The sequence below is a fragment of the Gossypium arboreum genome, chromosome 11 (genome assembly GCF_025698485.1).
Source record: "Gossypium arboreum isolate Shixiya-1 chromosome 11, ASM2569848v2, whole genome shotgun sequence".
NCBI classification, from domain to species: domain Eukaryota; kingdom Viridiplantae; phylum Streptophyta; class Magnoliopsida; order Malvales; family Malvaceae; genus Gossypium; species Gossypium arboreum.
This window is the reverse complement of record NC_069080.1, coordinates 23,107,165-23,133,656: the sequence shown is the minus strand read 5'-3', so window position 1 is coordinate 23,133,656 and position 26,492 is coordinate 23,107,165. Positions and strand designations below refer to the sequence as shown.

Genomic DNA, 26,492 nt, shown 5'->3' with positions numbered 1-26,492 from the left:
AAAGAAAGAAAGAAAAAGAAAAGGGAAATTTGAGGATTAAGGCCCTAAAGTTTAATTGGTAAGTTGTTTTAGCTCATTTTCTTATGATTTTTATGTTTATGGATGCCTAATTCAAAGTTCTACATGTATGAGGTTAAAATGAAGAAAATAGAAAATTTTTAGATATTGATTTAGTTGAATAAATTGAGGTTTTATGGGTTAAATTGATAGGAATTGAAGTTAGAAGTGAAAATTGAGTGATTTATTAAAAGAATTCTAAGTTAGGTTTAAATAGGGATTAAGTTGAATAGAGCTCAAAATTTATGTTTTATAATGATTTTTATGAGTTAGAAATTGTTAATGAGTTGATTAAAAGAGAATATGAAGCTTAAGTTAAAGAAAAAGATTAGTAATGGAAAAAGGACGAAATTGGAATTTTTGTAAAAGTTTGATAGAAAGTGAAAATGTGTTTTATGAATTAGTATATTGATGAATTTTAATTGTATGATTGTTAGTAGCAAACGTAGCACCGGATACGTCATCAAAGAAGGGAAAAGAGAAAGTGAACGAAGATATCGATTAAATTCGATAAATAGTGGTTTGTATTTCTATAAACCGAGCTTAATCGTTATTGCTATATTTGATATTTATATTGTATGAAAATGTGAATGAGGTAAGTATTTTTACCATATTGAAATGAATGTGATTTTGAATACCCTATTAACAAAGGTCGGGCTAGTCGGATATAGTTGACATGTCATAGGAATTGGAAGTATTGGGATATTTCGACATTGAGTCGATGAGACACTATGTGTCGACTACTGTTAAAGTTCCGGATTTGTTCCGATGAAGTACTTTGTGTACTATAATGTTAAAGTTCCGGATTTGTTCCGATGAAGCACTATGTGCTTATCCCGGAGTGTGGGTTGGATCCGTGTATCCGTTAGTGTCCGAAGTTATGTTAATAAGGGTAAATAAAGTAAAGGTTATTAAAGTACGATTGATATTGAATAATAGCAATAATGTGTTTGAATTACCATGTTTTAAAGTTGATTAAGCTATTGTTTATGGAAATACCATGAGAGTATTCTCAGCGACGGTTTGTTTCGTCGCGCAGTTAGGTACGAAAGTATAAGGACTCAAAGATACAAGCCGATCCCCAAACTCAAATTGGTGAAGTTTCTATCTTTTGGAAAATGGCATTGTACCTAGGATGTCTTTTGGTTATATTGAAAGTATCTAAGTTGTTAAATGATATTTTGGTATGTTTTGTAAATGTTACCAAAACCTTAAGAATGGTATGTTTTGATATGTTAGTGAAGAGTAATAAGAGGAATTGTTGGTAAATGTTGTAGAAAGAAGAAATGAAGATGTTATAAACTTAGTTATCAACATTTTATACTAAAACAGATTTGGACAGTAACAGTAGTCCAACTTTGAAAATATACCAAAAATAGTATAAAGTGAATTAGATGATGAATAAAATATGTAATTGAAGCTTAATGAATCTATTTTTATATGGAAGAAACAAAATTGGTAAAAGAGTTGTATTTTATGAGATATTTACGTTTTGGTGAAACAGGGTTAGAACAATTTCTGGATTCCCTGTTCTGACTTTAGAAATTCACCATAAATTGTGTATTAAGAATTAGGACTCAAAATTTATATGTATGGATTCATTATTGAGTCTATTTTTAATTGAAATAAATGGCATAGTCATTGTATTTCTGTACAGGAAGAAATTTGATTCGAAGTGCACAAGGGTCAGAGTAGCTGAACCCTGAAACAGGGGAGACTTCTTATAATAAACTGTACTAATTGGCCTGACCAAAAATTCTAGAAAAAAATTAGTAAGTAGATATATGAGTCTAGTTTCAGGGAAAATTTACGGAATTGGATTTCGAGTTTCGTAACTCGAGATATGATTTTTTTAGCGACTGTGACGCAGATGGATAGTTTACTACGAAAACTGTTTAAGTGCTAAGATAAGTTTTGTAATGTCTCCTGCTTGACTCCGGCAACGGTCTCGGGTAGGGGGGACGTTACACGTTTTCAATATTTTTGCTGATAGTACATCCTACTTGGAGTGTTTTTCCTCTACAAACCTCAACCCCTACTATTCGGGGCATTTTTCACAAACCTTTTAGATATCCCGGGAATCTCGAGATATTTTTTCAGAATAATCTCCTCAAGTTAATTATTTTAGAAGCGACAGTACTAAAAAGGGCTTCCAACTGGAAGTGTTTTCAATACTTTTGCTCACTATGCATCCTGCTTGAAGCGTTTTTTCTTCAAAATTATTTCTTCAGAACTTATCGCATCAAAATTATTTTTTAGAACCTATTTTTGTCAAAATTATTTTTTTTAGAAACCCTAATCCCTAAAAATTAAATAAAACACTACAACCCATAATTAATAAACAAGTAAAAATAAATAAAACCCTAAACCTAAATACTTACAAATTTAAAACCCTAAACTCTAATTTAAAATTCCCAAAACCCTAATTTCATAAACCCTAAGCCCTAATTAGCAATTAAACTATTGAGAAAACACAAGCAAAAGCGCGCTTACGTGGAAACGTTTTACTAAAGCGCACTGATGTAGGCACTTTTTACAGGTCAGAGAAGAAAAAAGCGCTGAGCTGGACGCGCTTTTTTGGTTTTCCCCTAAAAACGACTCCAGGTTAACGTATTTTAAGAAAAAAGGGCCATTCTAGTAAATATCATTTAGAAGGACCCATTTCCTTAATTTTTTTTTTAGAAATGAGCCTTTTCAGGTAAATTAGTCTTAAATATGAGTCTATAAAATTTGAGAACTTGTTTTCAAGATGAAGTTGGATTAAATAGAAAAAAAAAAAGAAATAAGAACAAAAAAAAGGTTAATTGCAACATAAATCCGTCCATTTTTATTTTTTATAGGGATTTTACTATTTGTAATTTCTTCATTAGTCCCTATATGAATTTATAATTTTGAAACTTTTATTAGCAATTTATCAAACTACAAGGAATCCAAACAAAAATAACCTACAAACTTTAAAAAAAAAAATTCTATCCCTTTGATTGGTTTTGGTTATAGAGAGCAAATTCCTTTCCTTTTTTCCATTATATTTTATTAAAAAAACTTTCATATGGAAATTAAAACTTTTGTAAAGAAATAATTTAATCATAGTTATTAAAACTTATTTAAATCGTTCATTAAGTATTTTGAAAGGAGGAAATTAATTAAATCAAGTTTTTACAAATTATGCTCTTTAGTCCCCGATTGTAATTCAATCCATTCATATTTATTTCATTCTTCGTTATGACTTATGAATTATTTTATTTATATTTTAATCTTTCAGATATAAAAAATATTAATGGTATATAATAAAATAAATTAATTTTATTAAAATATAATTATCTTGAACAAGAGATGGCAACACCAAAAAGAAGTTACATTAGAAAAAGTTTTGGAAATTAGTAAATATATAATTTTAATATATTTTATTTTTGTTTGTTTTAACTTAGAAATCATTTAAAATTCCATCCTGAATTATTTAATTTCTTAATTATACAAATAAAGAATTCATTGATAAATAAAGTTTACTATCAATTTTACTTTAAATCATATCAATATTTAAATTTGTACTTTCAATATTTTTAAATCTAATTGAGATGTTGTAAACCTAATATTGTATATTACATTAATGTATTTCTCTCTTCACCCAACAATGATTCCCGAATGTAAAATTATATTTAAATGTGTTGAGTGTTTTCGTTGTGTATCCTCTTAGAGAAGAGAAATCAAGTATTTATAATATATGGTTATTGTTCATCGAAATGACGTCTTAGGTAGGCTCCATGCATGCCAATGTTAGATTTGTAAAATAAATCTAAAAATAAAGCTTAATAAACCAAGATCTATCATGTCAAATCATTATGAATAAATAAAAAACAAAACTAGATACAGAAGCGTACCTGAATCCATGAATTTCTTGAAATTTTTCTAGATTTTGGGGATTTGATCTTTTAAATTAGCACACAAGAAATTCAGAAAATATTTGCTATCTCTTTTTTAAGGATGTGATATTAGAAAAGATATCTTATTGTGTAATTTAGGGATCATAGCCCTAATCTTTATAACCTTAGCATATTAGTTCTAATTCCTAATTAGCCTATCATTAATTAGAATCAATTACTAGAGTATCTACACATATTTGACCTATACTTTATTTAATAATTAAAGCCCAATAAAACTTTAACTAAATTAGATCACTTTTAATAATCTAGGCTAACCTATCATGATAGTAAATAATAACATGTAATTACCCTTATTATATATGTGATGCACATATTTTCCAACAATCAACATGTATACTACTCTAGACTTAACACGTGTTTATCATACCATGTACTTGACTTTACGTCCTTTGCCTGTGAACTCCTAGTAATATGCATCTCCCTAATCACCCTTAATGTTTTTATCTTGTGGGACCTTAGTTCCTCTACGTTTACTCGAGTTGTGAATAGATAGTTCAAAATTAAGTCTGAATGCAACGAGAAATAGCATAACAAAATATATATGATATAGACGCTGATAAATTTTAGACTCTGTCCGAGTACCCTTGCATTTGGAGTTATGTTTTTACACACAATAATAACTATTTTGTATTATTTTAAATGCATAAAATACATAATTCACTCTATTCATTCCCTGTTTACTTTATTATTGGAGGAGTTGCATTAAATTTGGGCTAACTTGGACCCAACAGCGTTAACTCTTTCATATTGATGTTTTATTAAATATTATAACAATAATATCAATCAAATTAAGATTTAATCTATAATTAATTTTTAATATGGTAGAATTTTTTTTTTATAAGTAGAGTAAGATAATTTTATTACAGGAGTTTATGAGTCAACCAAATTTTCCTTTTAAGATTTTTATCAAAGTCCTCATCAAGCCAATCAGATAGCTCAAAAATCTTTGTTTATATTTTATAATTACATTTAGATAGAAAAGAATATTTCTAACACTAAGTAGTAAGCCCAAATTTTAAAAACCATTCCTTCTACGATATAAAGCTTAAACGCCACAATAAGCTCTCTCGGATCTAATGATTCATTATTTATTGGTTATATTGTGCTATAATTCCTTGTACTTTGCAAAAGTTGTAAGCTTAGTCTTTATACTTAAATTTGGACATTTTTAGTATCTGTATTTTTCAAATTTACAAAATTTGATGTAACAAATATATTATCATATGTGTAATGACATATCAACTTGTTATTTCCAAATATTACTCAACCAAAAGTTCAGTTAATCGATTAACGACTATTATTTGCGTCAATACTGAAATTTCAAATTTCAAAAAGTGTAAGGACTTAGAATGATCAATTAGAGAACATGGACTGAGTCTACAATTGTATGAATAATAAAAAACTAAAAATTGAATCTAACCAAATGAATTTAATAGCTACTATGACTAAAAGTTCAAAATTCAAAAACTTAAGGGACTAAAATTGATAGATTTGAAAAGTACAATGACTAAATCTAAAATTTTTACAAAGTACAAGGATTAATAACAAAATTTAACCTATTTATTTTAATTTCTTTTACTATATATATTTTCTAGTTATTTTGTTATGTACATAAATGATCTTACTAAACCCTATTTGTAAAATAAAGACAAAATAATATCATTTTATTATTGTCAGAGGCAAGGCTATCCAACAATGTTTGTTCAATTATTTGATCAGTCAAAGAACTGGTCAGTCAAGACACGAGACAACTTGGACATATTTATATGTAAGCCTTTTTGACTTGAGCCTTATTGGATATTATTTTAATAAGCAAATGAGCTTTTTGGATGTTCTAATTCCAATAGTTAAAAGTTGAAATCGAAGTGATGTATGTATATTTGTGAAGAGTTTGAGTTAACTTGGATTATGATGAGAGTTTTTCTCAATCTCAAGAACATGTTTCATGGATGATTTTAAAAAGATTAAATTTATTTTATTTTAGATAATTGCTGGAGATAATTCAAGAAGTTATAGTTAGATTAAAATTGAAAGTTTTACTTTATCGAGACTACATAGAGATGATGTTAAATTTAACATATAAATAGGTTGTTGCGCCGAACATTTGGAGGTGGCTTTTGGAGCTCCTTTGGTTGGCTTTTTGGTTATCTTTTACTTGGTAGTTTTGCACTCTTCTATTAGGCTTTTATGGAGAGTTTATATTTGATGTAAGTGAAGTTTTTGGAGTGAGTGATTTTGCAATAATTGAGGTCAGTATTGGAGTTGCAATTACTTTTTATGTATGGGTAGATTAGGCTTAAACCAATAGGTGATTTAGAAAATTGTTCAATAAGAATCATTCACTGAGCGAGGCTCCATAGAGTACAATTGTTTCCAAACTACGTTAACAAACGACTATGGGCAAATCTCTCTTTACTTTTTTTCATGTCTATTTCACTATTTGATTAATGGTTCGACTGAACACAACATTAAACAGTCAGACTAAACTTGTAGCAAACTAACGTGTTTTTCAAGTAATATCAAAGCTAGACTTTAGACATACTTAAATGTAATCTTGCGTTCAGTTTCCAGTAATGAAGTCCAAGAAAAAAGGTTGTATTATCACACTTCCACCTTCGGTGATTAAAGCATCAAATTCAAACAATGACAGTAATGTTTCTTTCAACCTAAGTGATGTGTTTAGCCATATGATAAATAAGACGAAACTCCTATTGAAAATGAATGACTCTTGAAGGAAGAATTTGCCATAAGGAGAAAAAGAAAAGTTTGAAGCAATGGTAAAAAGAAAGATGATGTGATTGTTGATATCAAAAACTGCTTTTGAGATGCTTAATGAAACCGTCAATGAAAAGGATGAGATGATTGCTAAAGTTGATGCAAATTTGAAAGCAAATGAGCAAGAGTTAAATGATGTGAAAGTCACTCTCCAAAAATATGAAAGTCAAAATGATGAGATCTCTGATGTTGGGAGATTCGTACATGATTGTAAGAAACTTGGTAAGAAACCTATATCTCTTATAAATTTTGTTAAATCTAAAAAGATGCTTGCTACTTCTTTTTTTTAAGAGAGGTGAAGATAGAGAATATGTTTGTTTCTATTGTGGAAATGTCAGACATATTAGATCTTATTGTTATAAGCTTATGAAAGATCAAAAGTGGAGAAAAACAATGTCTGTTCAATCTAATGTTGAAAGACTGAACATAACATCACTTAGAAAACAACATGTTTGCAGCAAGGTGAAAGGAATGACCAGAATCATAAGGATGATTTGCCACTATTGTGGGAAGGCTGGTAATATCAGACATTATTATCACAAGCTCAAAAATGACTTGTGGAAAGTTAAATCTGGTGCAGTGGTTATTCAGACACCCGTTTAAATAGCTACTCAAATAGATAGAAGAGCAAGATAGGTTGGTGTGAAGCAAGTCTGGGTGAGAAAAGATCGGCTATATTTAAGCTCTAAAGATCATCAAATTATTGATGCTCTTATAAAGCATGAGGTTGCAACTCATGTTGATGATATTGAAGATATTTCAAAGATCAAACATATTCCATCTCGTGGAAAAGGTACTTGTTTTTCCACGAGCTATAATCCTTAGTGTTGAAAGGTTGTATCTCATCCGCTTGAATAAACTTGAGGCAAACAAGGGGAGCATATAGTAAGGGGGAGTAAGTTTGCTGATTTTGGTATGGTTTGGTTTATGTTTGTGTTGATTACTGCTCATGCATGATTTGACTTGGTGGCTATTTTTGTTTAGCAAACATTTGAGTTTGATGATTTAAGGTACAGGCTGATGAAACATATATGTTTGTTAAAACTCATGTTAGATCAGAGACTAGAACAAGACAATGCTGAACAAATAAGAATTGGGCGAGACGGGTTGATGGTTTTCTTATTGTTGATATTTTTTCTGATTTTGGATTGTTAATGTTGTATTTTTACGAGAGCTTATTGAATCGAAAAGGGTTATTTTTTGCTATATGTTAACCAGCTAGCTAAATTATTTTTAAAAATTTTGAGCATTTTTTTAGTTGCTTGATTATCAAGCTGGATAATGCTTATTTATGGAGTTTTATTTGGAGTAAAAGTTTATAAGGAGAAATTTTAGGTGTTTGTGGCCGCATTAAATACGTCACTTGGTGATAAAAAAAAAAGGAAGGTTTTTCACCCTAATCTCTTTTATTTCCTTATTTGACTAAAATACTCCCTCTCTGTAATTTTCTTTCCCCTTAAGATTCTCAAAGAACTACTTTATTGGTTCATAATGACTAGAGAGAAACGTGCAGCAAATAAAGAGTTTGGGATATCTTCTACCCCCCATGAAAATTTCTAAAGACGAGAGTACACCATGGTAAAGGGAGTTGTTTTGAGCTTTTTGAAAAAAAAAGGGGGGGGGAGTATGATGAGCTGATTAGGAGGAGTTTGAGTTGGATGGACTTGTGTTTGTTGTTGCATTGATGAACTGAAATGATTCTTGTTGGTTTTTTTTTGTTGGTTGTTGCGTATGTTGTTTGCTGCTATTGGATGTTCTCTTGGTAGAAAAGCTTAATAAAGCTTGCTTGTGTATGAGCAATCCCCTTGAAGATTTATTCTTGTTGGTGTAAGGGGGAGAATGTACTGCAATGTTGCTAGTCTATCTCGACTGCTACTATACTTTTGTGATCTGTTCATGTTTTGTTCTTGATGATGGCTTGAAAATTATTTGCTGCAATTTTAGCTGATGCGAGCAAGATATTGTTGACGTATTAAAACATCTTTTCATGTGAGCTTATCTATGGTATCTCATGTGTGATGATGGCATGTTGGTAGGGTTATCCACCATTTGCTTATGTTTTGTCAAAAAAACAGAGGAGGTTGTTAGAGCCAAAGTTGTCCAACAATGTTTGTTCAGTTATCTGATCAGTGAAAGACTCAGCAGTCAAGACATGAGGTATCTTAGGCATATTTATATGATGGCCTTTTTGACTTGGGCTAAGGATGTTGTTTTAATAATAAAATGGGCTTCTTGGATGTTCTCATTGCAGTCACTAAAGTTGAAATTGAAGTGGTGTGTATTTGTGAAAAGTTTATGTGTGTTGAAGAGTTTGAGTTTGACTTAGATTATGGTGAGAGTTTTGCTTAATCTCAATGACTTGTTTCATGGATGATTTTAAGGAGATTAATTTTACTTTATTTTGGATAATTGTTGAAGATAATACAACAAGTTATAATCATATTAAAATTGAGAGTTTTATTTTATTAAAACTACGATGTCGAATTTAACTTATAAATAGGATATGCTACACATTTAGAGATAGCTTTTGTCTGGTTATTTGTTTATCTTTTACTTGGTATTTTTGCACTATTGTGTTATGCATATATTAGAGAGTTTATATTTGATGCAAGTGAGGTTTGTAGGATGAGTGATTTTGCAACCATTGGGGTCGGTGTGGGGGATGCAATTACTTGTGTAATGGTGGATTGAGTTTAAAGATTGTTGAATAAGAATTATTTATTGAGTAAAGCTCCGTAAAGTAGGATTGTTTTCGAACTATATTAACAAAACAACTATATACAAATCTCTCTTTACTTCTCTATTTTTTGTTTTTATTTCACTTTCTCATTCATATTGTGATTAAACACAACATTAAACAAGCAAACTAACATGTTTTTTTAATTATATTCAATTTTTAAAAATAATGACAAATAATATCAATATGCATGATTAGTGCAAAATTTAAAGCGAAGAGAGAGGATTGATTTCATTTTCATAGTCAAAGCCCGTACACAATATATATATATATATATATATATATATTTTATATTTATATTATTGGACATCTTGTCCTATTATAATCGTACATAAGATTAAAAGAATTGATAAATTAATAAATTTTATTAAAATAATTTTGACATGTAATTTTCGTATTAAATTCTCATATCATGTGGTATAATATTTTATTTCAATATAACCGATCGTATAATCGCATAACAGTGTTCACACTTTCTTGTTCTCGTGAACCCAGAATAAAAAAAATGGAGACTTAGACGACTAAAATTAATTGGCATCTCTTTATAATCTTGCTGGTGAATATTCCTTTATATTTTATTCTTCATTTGGCGCATGTGTTATTTACTAGATTAAGATATACTTATAATGTTGGTAAAATATTTTATGTAAATATATGTTATAATAAAATTAATTGAAGTTTTATTGAAATGATTAAATTAAAATTTTAAAGATTATTTGTGATAAAGTCAAATCTCTTACATATAAAAAATCAAATCCCACGATAGTATTATTTTATTAAAAAACAAAAAAGTTAAAAATAATATCGTATTAATATTTTTTATTTTACAAAGTAAAAGACTTTAGTATTGTTTGAAAAGTCATTAGTAATTGAATTTGAGTGTAATTGTTTGTAATTATATAATGATAACATATTTAAGTAACCATTGTAATTGATAGGTTCATCTAATTGGGTGTAATTAGAATACCCCAATTACATTTTCTAATTCCTAAGGGAGTGTGAGAATTGGAGTAATTATATAAAAATTACACTAAATTCCAAATTTAAAAAATATTTTTATACATGTTATAAAAATAAAATTATAAACATGAACATGTATAAGCGTTTGGGATTGTTATAACAAAAATTTCTTATATTATAAATCTTAAAAATTATATTATAAAAATAATTATATGTTATAAAAGGGTTATAATTTATTTACTTAAAAAATTTATGGTCAAGAAGTATGAATATAAATTATTTATGCATCTATGCTATATATTATAAAGATGATATACTTATTCATAAAAATGTTATAGTCCTTTTAGTTGTAACTTATTTGTAAAAAATAACTTTCTAAAATTATGACGAAATTTATAAGAAATTTTAAGAAAGTTGTTGGACAATTTATAATTTTTTTATAAAGGTTATATATTATAAAATTTATACTATTATTTATTTTATTTATATATTATAAAAAGAAATAACTTAGCATAAGTCTTTCTCCAAAATAAGTTCATATAAGTTTTATAATTAAAACTACAAATTATTTAAACTATAAATCCAAATACTATAAGATAGATGCTAATTATGCAAACACAAAATATTTTCTTGCACTATATCATGGGGGTATGATACTATTTGAGAGAATAATGCTATACACAAACACTATAAATAGCTTACAAACTCTTTAATTTTAGACCTTCGAGCCTTTAAAATGTGGTTGAGAAGACATTCGTTATTTTATAAAAAATATTTTCCATATTAACAACGTTACCTTAATATAGCGTAAAAAATAAGGTTAGGTTGTACTAGCACGTTGCATATTTCATAACTTGAATCATAGGTGGAATTGAGATGATCCGTACTTCAAAAAATACATGGAAGAAAAATATATTGATAATATTAATGATAGAGATTTAAATTCAAATGATGATGAACTCGGTCAAGGACCAATAAATGATGATAAGGAACATATGTTAAATATTAAAGAGGGAATAACCAACAAATATGCACTAGAATAATTAGATAAAATTGCATATGATGTGTATTTTTTGTTATTTTATTAGTAATTGTATTATCAGCTACTTTTTAGACTAATATAATAGATATGATATTTGATTTTAATTTTTGTTACTTGTTTAGAAATGTATTTTTATCACGCAAGTAATTTTTATATTAATTAATATTTTTAAAATATAAATATGTAATTGTGTGATTACAGTTTGTACTATCAAACATTACATAAAGAATTACGATGTAATTACAATTTGTTAACTAAACACATCTAGGGAATTACAATTCTTTATAACTACAAGAGAGTATAATTACTACCTTAGTAATTACACTTCTATTCAATTATTTTGTGCTATCCAAACAGACCATTTATCATTTCTAAATTAAATCGGTATCTAATTGACTCATGACACTAACTTTGTTAAAATGTTAATATATAGTATGGATATATATATTATATAAAATTTTCATATTTTATATCTTAGTAAATGGATGAGGAAGTATGGAACTCATTAACAATGTCGCCCTTGGGGGGTGGAAAATTCTATCTTGCGTTAAAAAAAATGTTTATCAAAATTTCTAATTGAAGTGTTGGAAATTTTAGTCAACGTTAAAAATTTTGCTATGCCTTTTTTTCCCTAGGCGTATAGCAGAACCTCTTTTTAGGACGAGAGCCAATATCGATCCTATCCCCTCAAATTTTATCATCCAAAACCGCTCGATGTTCTACAAATCCACTGAAATTTCTTGGACAAAATTGAACTGGTGATTCACCCAATTAGGGTGCTACCACTCCTCAATTTAATTTTGTAAAAATAGATGATCATGACCTGAATAACACATACTACTTGTAAACAATCTCCAGTATTGTGACAAACACCAAGTTGTCCAGGTATGATATCCACCGGAACTGTAGAAATATCCAAATACAATTATATTCATTAATAGAAACATTGAACTTTATTGAATACAGATACAACACCAACATACCTCTTCACTAACTTGTCAATTGATTTCTTGATGTATCAATTTGAAGTTCCTCATAAAACACGTATGGTCCAAACATCCCTTAAATATGTTTCATTAACCAATGCAATAGGCAATATTAAGTACTGATACTAAAACACATTTTAAGATAATAAAGTGATATTTTACCTTCTAATAAGAGAGAACTCCCACGACTAGAAGGGATGAGTGCTAACCACTAGAAGTGTATCCATGCCTATACTTGTAGGAGTAAGCAACAACTATTCACTTCATCAGTTAGTTCACGGTGTAATGATCCACAAGTCAATAGAGTCAAAAATAGTGGTTGTAGCGACGTAAAAATTTTGCTTAGCTTAGTCGCTAATTGTGGCGATTTATTAAAAAAGTTTGAAATTTGACGTTTGATTTTTGAAATAAACAGGGAGTCACCACCGATCTTTTTTCTTAGGTGTGATCGGACACCTACTAGATCTCTTATTAAAACAAATAAAAGGCTGAGTTTAGGTCTACGTTAAAATCCAGAGAAAATTTAGGGTTCGGGAGTCGGTTACTCGCGAGGAAGGTATTAACACCCTCGCGATGCCCAAAATTGGTATCTTATAAACAAGTGTTGTCTTAATTTTCAAAATTGCGAGTTCGAAGTAACATTGAATCGTGACCGAGTAAAACACGAGAAATTTCAAGCTTCGTTTTCTTTTGAGAAGGATATACCGTTTTAACACGAGTCGATTGATATTCACCCAACATAGCGATGAAATCGATGAAATCGATGATATAGTGTTTAAATCGGTACGTTGCCTTGCTTATTGAAATAAAAACACGAATAAGTATGTTCGAAACAATGTAAAGCAAATTAATAAATAAAAATAAATAAAAGACAAATCTAGAGGTATCAAGCGAATATAAATGTGACAATAATATTCTAAACAATAAAGACATATATGATACTAGAATTAAATATGAAATGGAACTAATGGATGTAGATACATGATATTAAGAGTATGTATGTAAACTATACATAATGTTTGATAGTAAAAATATAACTAATAATGTTAAAATATATACATAATATATACCTATATACATATGAAAAATGTGTACACATGACGTATATGAAAAAATATATACATAATAATATAAAATAATAAGTGATAATATAGAAAATAATGGGTATAATAATTATAATGATATACTGAAAATAATACTATATATAAAATATGTATACAAGTATAATAAAATATATATCTTGATGTTAATAACAAACATAGTAGGAATAAAATAAATGTAATAATGATATATACACAATATGGTATTGAGAATATATATATATATACAATATAGTATTTTAAAAAAATATATATATACATAAGATGGTATAAAAATATGTACATGGAAATGTATAAGAAATATAGCTAACTAGTAATATTAAAAAATATATATATAGAACATATGCAATACATACATACCTTAGAAATGATAATAATAATAAGAAAACTATTTTGTACACTATACACATACTTATACATATATATATATATATATATATATAAATAATAGTATTATCAATATACAATATTATATTAGAAATATACATATAATAGTATAAGAAATATATAACTAATAATATATAATAATATATATAAAATAGAATATTAAAATTTATTTACATAACATATATGAAAAACATATGTAACATAATATTAAAACGCTTACATAATATACACATATGATTTCAAGGTTAAATACATATTTTAAAAAATAATAATATTACGTAAAGATATACTTATACATATATTAAAGCTATGTACATATATAATAAAATGCATGGACAGTACAACATTCAACATATACATAATATATAAACAAATGATAATATGCATAATATATAAATTACATATATAACAAAACATGTACTACGATGATAACAATAATAATAATAATAATAATAATAAGGATAATAATAATATTGATATATAAAGACAAATATAGCATTAAAACATTAAAATAAAACACTTAAAAGACTAAATACAGATACATACATACACATGCATATATAAATAATTATATATTAAGACATGCAATAAATACATTTAATATAATAAATATAAATATTAAAATCAATGAATAACAGAAAATGAAAGCGGGTAAATTGAAAATAAAACAATAAATCGACAAAGAGGACTAAATTGAACATAAGACGCCATTTTGGGGCAAAATTTAAAATAAGTAGACAGGGAAGGACTTATTAGAACACGCGAGGAACGTGAAAGGACCAAAACAGAAATATTACCTGATCCTCAAAACACAGCGTGGCAATAAGGACTAAATTGAAAAAACGGGTAAGATTCCAGGGCCGAATTAAAATAAAATAAAAAACTTAATTGCGAGATGTTTAAAAAGCGGAGGGGTTAAACGCGCAAATAACCCCTCTCTAAAAAACACGCAGATCCTGTCGACCCGTGTCCAAAACGACGTCGTTTTATTATTAAATAGGGGGGACCAAAACGCACTGTTTTGGTCCCCTATAAAAGTTAAAAATTTTTAAAAAAAATTTATTTGAGACCAGGGGAAGAAAAAAAAAGAGAGAAAAGAGGGAGAGGGAGGGCCCGGAGCGATTTCTGGCCATAGGGGAGGGTGTCGGTCCGATCGCCGGACCGTCGCCGGCGCCGGTGCCGGCCACCGCGTGGTAAAATTTACTCTCTTTTTTTGTTTTTTTTTTATTTTTCGAATATATGTGTATGTATGTTAGAAATGAGGAAGAAAAGAGAAAAAGAAAAAAACGGATTTAAAAAAATAAAATCACCTTCCGATTTATGTTTTCGTTCCTTGTTCCTTTTTGTTGTTTTTACTTGTTTTGATCTCCAATATCTGTATTACCACCATCATCCTTTACAAATGTTTATTTCTCGGCTTTATAGCCGATTACAAAACTAGGAAACTATTATTTATTTTTTGTCCTATTCTGTTTGGTATGGGTTTTTTACTAAAAAAATATAAAAAATTAAAAAAATCGAAAATAATACATAAAAAAATGTAATTACGAAAATGGTATATCAGGGTAGTCACGCCAATCTGACAGGCGGCACCACCCTGACAAACAGTACCAAACAGTAAAAAAATGAAAAAAAAAAAGGGGACATGTTGGTGCCAGAGGCGACACCAGTGTTGCCTCTGGCAGAGGCGGCACCGGTGTCTGCTTTTAGTGCCGATTTGACCCTCATGTAGAGGGGTTTTGTTATTTTGTTTGGGGGACCATAATATATGGTCCCCAAGCTTCATTTTCGCAAAAAGAAGAAGAAAAAGAGAGAAGAAGGGAAGAAGGGAAGAAGGGAAGAAGAGAAGAAGAAGAAAGAAAAGAAGGAGAGGAGGAGAAGGAGGCCTGCGGTGAGAGAAGAAAAAAGAAAAGAAAAGAGAAGGAGAAGAAGAAGAGGGAGGAAAAGAAGGAAAGAAAAGGTAATTTTTTATAAATTTGAGTAATTAATGTTAGTTTAATAACGTTTTAGATTTAAATCGATATAATTTTTATTTTTATTTTTTCTAAGGTGTTATTTGGTTAAGAAGAGATATTAAGGTATATTCGTATTTATTTTATATTTTCATTGAAGTATTAAGCATTTATGTGTAAAGAATATTTTTGTTATTATTTTATGTAATTTATTTGTTAAGTGTGTGTTTTAGGTTGTTTAAAAGATTTTTTAATTTATTTGATTTATTATAGAATTTTTTTATTTTTTATTTTTATGTGATCGGGCTTTTAAACTTTTTACAAAAATAGTAAAAATTTAAAAATTAAAAATATATTAATGAAAAAAAATACGAGAAGAAATAAAATACTGAAAAAAACTTTATTGGGGAAAGTGGTGGTGACGAGTTTTTGTTAAAATAATATAAAAAATAAAATATAAAAATAGTATAATTAAAAAATAAAATCTGAAAATAAAAAATATGAACAAGGTGCCAAAGTCAGGTTACTTATTAAATTAATATAAAAAACTTAAATAATACATTTGAATGATTTTATGCTAAAATAAAATACCAAAATAATATATTTTAAAAAATAATATACTAAAAAATACGAATAAAGTGCTAAAATCAGGTTATTTATTAAAAAATATAAATAATACTTAAATAATACATTTGAAGCATTATGTACTAAAATAATATAAAGAAATAAAATACGAAAATAATATATATTAAAAAATAATATACGAAAATAAAAAATTACGAAGAGAGTATCAAAATCGGGTTATTTAGTAAAAACCCTTAATATAAAGAAACAGTTAATTAATACATTTGAATTTTTTTGCTAAAATAATATAAAAATAAAATAAAAATAATATATTTTAAAAATAATATACTGAAAAAATACGAATAAAGTGCTAAAATCAGGGATATTTATTGAAAAATATAAAAATATTGAAATAATACATTTGAAACATTATGTACTAAAATAATATGAAGAAATAAAATACAAAAATAATATATTTTAAAAATAAGATACAAAAAATACGAAAAAAGTGTCAAAATCAGGGTTATTTATTAAATTAGTATAAAAACACTTACATAATATACATAATACATTTGAAACATTTTTGCTAAAATAATATAAAAAATAAAATAGGAAAATAATATATTTTAAAAATAATATACTAAAAAATATGAATAAAGTGCTAAAATCAGGGTTATTTATTAAAAAATATTTAAAACACTTAAATAATATATTTAAAATATTATGTACTAAAATAAGGGTTTTAAAATTAAATAATCTGAAATTAATATATTTAAAAAAGATACTGAAAAAATACGAAAAAGTGTCAAAATCAGTGTTATTTATTAAATTAATATAAAAATACTTACATAATACATTTAAAACATTTTTGCTAAAATAATATAAAAAATAATATACTGAAAATATTTTACTTATTATCATTTTAAAATAATAATAATATTTGTATTTAAATTGGATATATTTAATTTTTAATGTAGTATAGCAAAAGAAAATGTTGTAGAAAAATTGTTTGCTATTTTTTATTAAGTTATTCTAATAAATATTTAAAATCTATCAAACAATAAAATTAATAACCAAAATTTATTTTGAAATTGCAGGCATCGCAATGGCTTCATTGATCAATAAGAAACTTTCTCACATATGTGACACAGTTAATAATACGGTAATATATTGTTATTTGTTACGCAAGGGTTTCATTAAAAAAAATTTACGTAATTTAAGAAAATAAATTATGTTATTATAACTATTTTTTGTAATTTAACACTGTCAGGACTCGTACCGCATATTAAGGGGCAAGGTGAATGGTGTAGGATATTCCCCGGATGCACGACTGATGCCGTACTTAGAGCTAGCTGGATTCGGATCAGCAGCATTGACCCGGACGTTCGATTTGCAGTACGATTTAATATCCGCATTGGTCGAGCATTGGCGACCGGAGACCCACACTTTTCATTTACCGTGTGGGAGTGCATGATTACTCGGAGGATGTTGCATTGCGCTTGGGCTCCCAATCGACGGGATGCCGTCCACGGCGTAAGTACGATATTGAGCCACCGCACTTTGTTACAGCCTACTAGGAGCCTCGCCCGGCTCAAGTTCATCGATGCCATTCGAGCCATATGATTTTTCTTCTATGTATCAGACACCCTCACCTGCGATTGAAGAGGATGTTGGTCGTCGCGATCACCCACAACGTGAACGCCGACCTCCGCAAATATACCCTAGGACCACACCATCGAACCATCAATTTTAGGGGTTTCTTCGGTTTGGTTATATATGCAAGTTGAGTAAATGTAAACTCAACCAAGACCTTGTTTGTATATGTCAATTTGTTGATTGAGTGTAGGTAATTGGTAAAATGTTTGGTTATGTGTGCTTCATGAGAATTAAATGATGATTATATTAAGTTTTATTGTGTAATTGACCATGGGATACATGAAATGGTGAGTTCATGATTAGTTGTAAATGATATTATGATAAATATCATTATCCAAATCCCATACTATAATATAATTTGTTTTAGTTAATATGGCCTGAGTGTGGAACAAAGAAAGCAAGGGTAACTTTAAAGAATAAATTGTACTAATTGGCTAAATAAAAATTCTAAAATTTTATGGTAAAAAGATATGTTAGCTTAGTTTCTAGAAATATTAACGGATCTTAATTTGGAGTTCTGTAGCTCGAGATATAAATAAATTCATAACTGCAACTCCAAAAAATAGCTTGATAGATTTTTAACAAATAGAGGAATATTTGCAATATAATCTTTTTCATATAAAATAAATACATTACAACATAAGTTCAATTCCTACCTGATCGTGACGATTGTCCGACATGATAGTTTCATTGCGGGCATTTACTCCGATTATGACCAGCTAACTCTGCATAATCCACAACGCTGCATCATCGGATTTCTCCCTAATGTCCATTTCATTACGGATTCTAGTTGATTGCGGACGACCTCTTGATTCTGCGTAGCCCTCCGTCTGGACAAGTTCGAAAGTTATCGGAGGCACTTCTCATGTAGACAGGTTGGGCGGTGACAGAATTCGTTTTCCCATACACGTAACGCATGCGATTGAGTGTGTACACATCTTCGACAAATTGTTCAACATTAAGGTTCACTTTAGCACACGCTGCAACGACATGCGCACACGGGTAATGAAGTGTTTGGAATCTCCTACAATCGCATTGTCTATCCCGGAGATCAACTCTGTAGGACCTAGGTGGTAGACCGGGTCGACGACCAATGGTCTCCGTAACTCAAAACGTTTCAAGGCGTCGTGAATATATTTCTACATTCATCGACCTCGCCATCCGACGGTTTGCAACCATTGCATCCCTAATATCTTCGACAAATATGTGTCCCGCCTCAATCTGGTTAACTTGTTGCTGACCCATTCTTGGCATCAAGGTAGCCAACTCAGAATGTAGCCGAGAAGACTGTTGAAATCGGAAGGTGTCGTGTTTTCAACAATACAGCGTTGACCCCCTCAACTAAGTTTGTGGTCATTTGACCATAACGAAAGCCCTCGTCAAAACTTTGAGCCCATTGCCACGGCTCCATAGTACCCAACCACTGTCGAAAAGATGTATTTGTTTGACCCTCCATGTCACTCTCAAGTCGAGTCATCATTTGGCGAAAAATGTGTGGCTCTAGCTCGTACGCTATATATGTATTAAGAATAGATAAGTTACAGTATTGCCCTAAAAACTTATATTGAAAGGATAAGGCAATCGTTTACCTATTTTCACAAATCGTCTTTTCCAGTCTGCATTTTTATAATCTCTAATTAAGTTAGTCATGATGTGACGGATGCGATAACGGATCTCCATGGTACACCGAACGCCTAATGGCGACAATTAATCCTTTCCTCTATTAGAGATAATACAAATATTATCGTTGCTAATAACATACCTCCGCAGGTTGGTAAGGAAGAATTCCCACGATTCCATGTTCTCCTTATCTACAATGGCAAATGCTATCGGGAGCACGTTCCTATTGCCGTCTTGAGCAACCACAATAAGTAAGATTTGTGTATATTTTCCATATAGCCAGGTCCCATCCACTTGCACAAATGGCTTGCGTTGGGAAATGCGCGCACATGGATCAAACGTCCAAAACATCCGATGGAAAATTTGTTTTCCCAACTGTAGTTGGTCATCCGGGCCGTAATAAGGTCGTGTCTGTAACTCAATAACGGTCCCTGGTACGTACTCCCGCATAGCGGCTATCCATCACTGTAGCTCGTTATACAACGCATCGAAATCCCCATACAATTGCTCCATTGCCATCTGTTTTGCTATCCATGCCTTTCGATATGACACTCGATATTGAAATCGTGCTTGTATTTCGACAATCAGTACCGAAACTTTAATGGTCGGCATGTCCTTCACCATTGGCATGATACACGTCATGAGATAGTTTTAGAATCAAGTTTTCGATGATCTTCATCATACGTGTTGATGTGCATGTGAGGCCCAACAAATTTGCGTATCTCCCACATCTGCGAATTTTGAATAAATGCACTCGACCCGCCAATTGCAGCCTTCCCCCGACTTCCAACACTCCCCAATATATAATGTCGGTTTCGACACGCAACTTTATAATCTCATCGATATATTCATGCTATACCGCTTAATAGCAAATCGCACTCTTCTTTACTTTCGAATCTCGGCGACGAATAACTCCTCGGGATCGAATTTACTACGGTCGGTGAGCGGAAGTATTTCGTGGTACTCTGAAACTCGGCTACATGCACCGCGATCGGGTCTATGAGCGACATGTGTGGCCCAGGATTATTGTGAATCACAACACGTCGCATCTGGTTCCCGACCGAAAACGCGTTAATGTTTCTATCGTCATTCACGTCTTTATCATCAATATCATCGGGGACATCGTCCACATCGGGATCACTATCACTATCGACTTCTTGATAACAAGGATCACTACTATCGTAACCATCATCACCAACCACATCCATATCGGGTGTAACATTAAGATCGATATCGATCCCACCTATAGTCGATTCACTATCAACGTACGATATTGGAGCCACCATGCATGGTTCTTAAGCTCTATGTTCTTCACCATATGCAGTGAGATTTTCATTTTCCTCCATACCGGCTAACTCAGCAAATAAGTGAATCGGTGCATTTTTGTCACTCCCATTCCCACAGTAAAGAGCGATCATTGTCTCCACGTCTTCGTCGTCTACAAGTTCCATTTCAGTGAATTTGATTGGATCTGTCGAAACTGGAAACTTGTAGAAAAGTTTCGAGATCCTTCTCCCACAACGTCTGACAATTTTTACATTAATTCTTCCTTTCATATCATCCAACGAGACATTTCTATTAAATCTCATTGCTATTTGTTGCCGACATTCAAATATACATCCAACGGTTGTTGTCAAGATAATTCCATCGAAATAAACGCATACGAAAAACTGATTATCCATCTTCAATGCTCAATCTGTTAAAAAATAAATAAACTTTCTCAAAATAATTTCGAACACCAAATAAACTACTTAAATAAAAAATTTAATTACTCAATATGCAATTTTTGTCATTCATAAGCTCATAGTTTTTCAGTTCTCATTTTATACATAAATAACATTTATCTTTACATTTAATCATTTAAAATCAACCTAAAACGAGTTTTTTACCCTAATAATATAAAAAATAAAATAAAATACTAAAATAGGTTGTTTGAAAGATTAAGTGCCAAAAGTGCCAAAAATGGTACTTAATCTTTCAAACAACTTATTTTGCTATTTTTTATTTTTATATAATATGGGTAAAAATCTACCTAAAACACATATAAGAAAATAATATATTCTTTACATTACATAAATAGGCTTTTTAGGTTTTTTAACAATAATAATAACTAACAATAATTATGGTTTTTACTAACAATAATAACAATATTCATAATCGACAACAAAAATAATAAAATCAACAATAATAATAATGAAAAAGCACATTAACAATATAAAATTCATTATTTAAAAAAAATTATACCTTCTTTTTTCTTCTCCTTCTTTTCTTCCTTCTCTTCTCCTTTCTTTCCTTTTATTTTCTTCTCCTTGCTGCTGAATCTTGCTCCCGGGGTTGCTGGTTCTGCTTGGTTTTATAGTGCTTAGGTGCCGCCTGTGGGACCCACACAACTGGTGCCGCCTCTGCCAGAGGCAACACTGGTGCCGCCTCTGGCACCCACATGTCCAATATTTTATTTTATTTTTCGTTTTTTAGCTTTTTTTCAGAGTTTTTTTTTACTGTTTTGGTACTGTTTGTCAGGGTGGTGCTGCCTGTCAGAGTGGCGTGACCACCCTGACTATACCATTTTCATATTTACTTTTTTTCTGTATTATTTTCGATTTTTTTTATTTTTTGTATATTTTTTTAGTAAAAAACCCGTTTGGTATGCTTCTGTCTTTGCAGGGTATGGAGGTGCCAGGGAAGTGGAGGAGAAGCATGCGGTGGCAGACGGTATGAGGGTGACCAGGGATGGTGCTAGTGTCAGAGGAAAGTGGGGCGTGGTAGCTAAAGGCAGAGGGGCGTGCGGCGCAAGGTGGGAGCTAGGGTTTGCTGTTGAAATCTTTTAAGCAAATGGGCTATTAGGGTTTTAAAATTTGGGCTCAGGTAGTTTTAGGCCTGGGATTATTATGTAAATGGACATTGGACCCTTTTTTTTATTTGGGGTTTTATTATTTTATGGACCTAAAGATAGAATTAGTGAATATTGTTTATTTATAGTTACGAAGATATTATATTATTATATTGAGGTTGATCTAATAATTTTTATTTTATTTTATTAAAAAGTTAGACAAGGTATAAGTGTATGGGTTTTAAAGCCGATGGTTTTGAAAATTGAGGTACCGGGATCTCGTTTCTCTAAACCGGACTCGTAAATATTTTATTAAATATTTTCATAGTTATATTAGAAGTGAATTAAATTTTTGGTTATACAATTTTGAAGAAAGAGTGTTCAATTAAAATAAAGGGACTAAATCAAATAAGTGATAAAAGTAAGAATTAATACTAAATTATAAGGTGAACCTATATTAAAAGGACTAAAGAAGCAATTATGCCCTTGGTTCATTTTAAGTGGACGGTTGTAATGGACATTTATGACATGTATATATATTATATTATGTTAATTAGTAAATCGTATAAAATGTATGTGTACTATATAATAAGATATAAAAATAGTATTAATAAGAAAGACAAAAGAAAGAGAATGATTCATTCTCAGTTACACGCAAACAAAAAAAAAAAAAAGAAAGAAAAAGAGTGAAGAAGTCGCACGGCCAGGCGTTTGGAAGTTCAAATCCAAATTGGATACTGCAACTTAGTGTCTATGTTTGTAATTTTTATATTTCTAGAATCTCGATATTTAGAATTACTCGACTCATATTATAATTTTTAGCATCGTTCAAGATTTTAGATGTTGATATTATTGAATAGTTTAAATATTAGAGATTAAATAAATAGATTTTAAGTTAGAAATGGAAAATGACTAAATTATGGAAAATTTTAAAAATATGGGCTGATTAAATTGTTTATTTATGTGAAATTATCAATGTATAAAAAAAATGTCATTGAGATATTTTGAAGTCTTTTATATGAAAGAGTTTAGTTTGGATGCTTGATGTTGAATTTGTGTTATTTTATAGAGTAAAATTTTACTACTTAAAAACTAGGGATTTAATTGAGTAAATTATAAATTAAAGATATATATATATATATATATATATATATAGGATGTATATTGAGGGTTAAGTATTCGACAATAGTGAGTTATGTGTTAATTGTGGAATTAACTTGGTTGAGATGATGGATTAAATTGTATAGGATGTAAATGTTTTGGGGCAAATGTGTAAAAGTTTAAATAAGTAGTTAAACGTATTGAATTGAATGGTATATGAAATTGAGATTAATATTTACAGAGTCATTTTAGAAACGCAGTAGAAGGATAATTTGATAATTTTAATTGTTAGGGTTTAATTAAGTACAATGATTAACTTAAATGGGTGATGAATTAATGATTAGTATTAAAATTCAAAGTGAGATTAGGATAAGGGACTATTTAAAATTAGTCCATTGATTTGATGAGTTATGGATAGTAGATGATTTTAATCTATTTTATTAGTATTATATAAATATAATATATTAGAAAAGAAATAAAGTTAAAAATTATAATAATAATAATAAGAGATAAAAGATATGGTAGGTGAAAAGAAGATAAGGGGTGAAATTCTTTTGTTTATTTTCTTTGCTGCCGAAAACTAAAAGAAGGGGGGCTAAAAGAAGAAGGGGAAGGGGCTGTTCGGCTATGGGGGTTTAATGCATGTGTAAATTTGTAAGTTAGATTTGATTATTTTTGCATGAAATTTATATTTTTGATGATATAATATTATGAGTTAGTTTACCTATATTGAAATTTTGAGAGTGAATGGAAATTATGAAAGATACCATGGATGAGAAATTCAAAGGTTTAGGGTTATTTTGTTGAATACTAAATATCTTTTGAGATGATGATTAGTATAAATTTTGTAGACTAAATTGGTCATATTGTGTGGTGGTTTTATTGACAATAGTTTCTAGGGACTAAAATGTTGTAAATTCAAAATAACATAGTTTAAATTATTAATTTTGTGAAATATAGGGACTGTTTTAGTGGACTGTTCTTATGCTAGAAAATTTGGGATTTATTTACTAAGTCCATTAAGTTTATAGAGTATTTTGTGATATGAAATTGGTTAGCATTAACTAGCAATGAGTTAAATGCTTAAATAAATTTAGCAAAGTATGACTTTATTAAATTTAAGATTATTGGGGATTGTTAATAAATTAAATGTATATTTAGTGAATTATTGAAATAAGAAGGAAATATGATCAATTAAATTTTGATTGTTAATAGTTGAGTTGACTAAATGTTGTTAAATGAAAGTACGCACTAAGATATAAGATTTGATTAATTTTAGTAGAAATAAGAATAGTATTAATTGAGCTAAATTGTTAAAAATAGATCAAGTGAAGAATAGATCGAGTATCAACCGTGGGAAGGAAAAGATCACTGAGTAGACATCTGTCGTATTTTGGTAAGTTCATAGTCCCCAAGCTCGAACTTTATAAATTGTTTTAATTAATCTAGTTACTACTTGATGCCTTAATATATATCCCTAATGTAATTGTTAATTAAATTTAATGGAAGTTTATGGAGGTATAATTAATTCAATTGAATGGAGGTTTATGGAATGTGACATTATGGAATAAATTAATGTAGGATTAGTAGATAATTGGAGCGGAAGTGTTATTAAATTATGAAATTTGATATTGAGTTGGAAAAGTAAAAATTAAGGACTTGCAAATGAATAATTGACATCGTCGATTCGTTTGACTAACGCTGGACGCAAATATCGTTGGTTTATCCAACGGCTCACTAAATTATTCGCCAGTTTATCTGACTAGCGCTGGGCGCTACTTTTGTCAGTTTATCTGACTAGTGCTGGGCACACATTCGTCGGTTTATCCGACTAACGCTGGGCGCAAATATTGTTGGTTTATCCAATTAGAGCTGGGCTCACTAATTATTCGTCAGTTTATCCGACTAGCGCTAGGTGCAAACTCTGTCAGTTTATCTGACTAGTGCTGGGCACACATTTTTCTGTTTATCTGACTAGCACTGGGCGCAAACTCTTTCGCGAATTATCTGCTAGGCACCGGGTGCCGTGTATCAACTGGACTATACAAAAAGGTTTTATGAACGATCTAAGGAGGATGGTTGTAAGTATTACTAAAAATGATTATATTTATATTTACTTATGTATATACATTTATTCATTTGAAGATATGATATGTTCTTGAGTTAGATTATTAAAGTTGTGAAATAAATTCAAATGCTTTAGATATACTTGTGTTCAAATAAGTGAAGTTGCTTAATGTGGATTGGTTTGTGCGATAATATAAGTAAATTGTTGATTGATCTATGCAAAGCTATTAATATAACAAGTGACATGAATTGAGATGTATGTTCAAACCAACTAAAGGTGAATACTTGTGAAAATTGAGTATAGTATGAAATAAAGTGATGAAAGGCATGAAATTGAAATGGTGATATCTTGTAATTGTATGTTTAGATAGTAGTATGATGATATAATTCAATTTGAGCATTTATGTATCATATCATGTCTTAAAATGTTTGGATTATAGAAATATCACTGAGTTTTACTCAGCGTGCGATTTTGTTTTCCGTGCGCAGGTTAGGTACTCTATTTTGATTGCCGACGCAGCATCCAACAACAACAATCCCGATCTCAAGTGTGGTGATGTTTAATTTTGTAATGGCATGTACCTAGGATGTCTTTGGTTGTTAGTTGTTTTGGTGAATGTGATGTAAATTGAGTTATAAGTATATGTTTACGTTTGAAGCTAAATGCTAGTATTCGTTTTGACCAAAGGTTAAACATGTGTATGAAACTTAAAGTTT

General features: G+C 29.6%; 1 long non-coding RNA gene across 1 annotated transcript; it reads left to right on the top strand.

Moving 5' to 3' along the window:
* Positions 1-24,238: 24,238 nt before the first annotated feature.
* LOC128283688 (uncharacterized) lies at positions 24,239-26,492 on the top strand. The gene is made up of 4 exons (XR_008274093.1): positions 24,239-24,362; positions 25,032-25,104; positions 25,687-25,789; positions 26,265-26,492. It is a non-coding gene; the product is annotated as an uncharacterized LOC128283688 (long non-coding RNA).